Here is a 1657-nt window from a genome sequence, read left to right as displayed (position 1 = left end):
TTTTCTATTTTATTTTCTATTTTCTATTTTCTATTTTTAAATAATTTAAATAATTTACTGTTTACTCTCAGTCAGGGGTAGCCACCTATTTTCTGTTTTTTGTTTTGTTTTGTTTTGTTTTTTGAGACAGAGACTTGCTCTGTCGCCCAGGCTAGAATGCAGTGACACAATATCCACTCACTGCAAGCTCCACTTCCTCGATTCATGCATTCTCCTGCCTCAGCCTCCCAAGTAGCTGGGACTACAGGCGCCCACCACCACACCTGGCTAATTTTTTGTGTTTGTTAGTAGAGATGGGGTTTCATCGTGTTAGCCAGGATATTCTCGATCTCCTGACCTCGTAATCTGCCCGCCTCAGCCTCCCAAAGTGCTGGGATTACAGGCGTCAGCCACCACGCCTGGCCAGCCACCTAATTTTTAAGGCCCATTTCAAAATGAAAATGTAGAGCTTTTGTTCAAACATTATTAAGAATTTTCAGATGACAACAGCTGAGCATTAACTCAAGTGGAGCCTGTTTCAGCACAATGCCCTCTACAACCGCATCCTAAGCCTAGGAAGACGGCCCTGCTGCCAGTCTTTTCATGTCCTTCTCCATTTGTCACTTAGTTTGATTTCTTATTTGGTAGACTGGGTATAGGCTTTGCATCAGTTCCTGCCCTGCTGATCCTCAGAGTCCTTCCTTCCCCTTCCCCTGCTGTGCCCTGAGCCATAGGTTCTTGACTCAGCTGGTTTTTCAGCTAGATTTGGCCAACAGGAATGTCTGTCAATAAAATGGAAGGATGGAGGAAGGTGAAGCAGAATCTTTTTCTCCCAGTCCATCTCAGTCAGCATCTCAGGCACCAGCTCCTCACTGTCTAAAGCACTATCTCCATCCCCACTGGACAGGCCTGCCAGGATTCCAGATTCCTTCAGGCAACTCTGGCCCCTGGCCTGACTCCTTTGTCCAGTCAGTCCAGGGACTGGCTGTTGGGCTAATCTTGAAGTATCTTAATGTTATTTGTTATCTTAGCTCTTACATCAACAGTGAAACTGAATTCTTTTATTCAGTTCCTCCTGTTTCAGATACTCATGAGAAATATACTTCTTGATTTTATACAAAGAAGAGATGGCTGTCTGTTACCTTCATATGCAAATGACAGTCTAGCATGATGTAAAATTCATGAGTTGCATGTGTTTATTGTACTAAAGTTTGGAGCAGTGCCTCTCATATGTTAGCCATGCATCTAAATCACCTGGAGGGCATATTAAGACACTGATTTCTGAGTTCCACCTCCGAGAATTGAAATTAGTATGTCTGGGATAGTGGTCCAAGATTTGGCATTCTAACAAGATCCCAGGTGATGCTGAAGCTGCCAGCCTACAGACCACACCCGAGTGGCATTCCTCTGAAACTTGCTCCGTTATCTGCTAGCACTTAATGCTACTTAGAAGATGTATGAGTTCAGTCTCAGTTTTTAAGTTTAATAGGTGACAGGAGTATTCATAAGGTTATCTTTAACCTGGTAGTTCAGCAAATTTTCCAGAATGTTGTGGCATTAGCCAGCCATTGTAAATTTTCTTCTTGATCAGATGATCGTTACCTTCCTTCATTTTAGAGAAAATTCCTTCTAAAATTTTTTTTTTTTTTTTTTTTTTTTTTTTTTTTTTTTTTTTTTT

The sequence above is a fragment of the Rhinopithecus bieti genome, unplaced genomic scaffold, assembly GCF_001698545.2.
Source record: "Rhinopithecus bieti isolate Rb0 unplaced genomic scaffold, ASM169854v2 scaffold_2439, whole genome shotgun sequence".
NCBI lineage: Eukaryota > Metazoa > Chordata > Mammalia > Primates > Cercopithecidae > Rhinopithecus > Rhinopithecus bieti.
The sequence above is the reverse complement of the archived record's forward strand: the minus strand, read 5'-3'. Positions refer to the sequence as shown.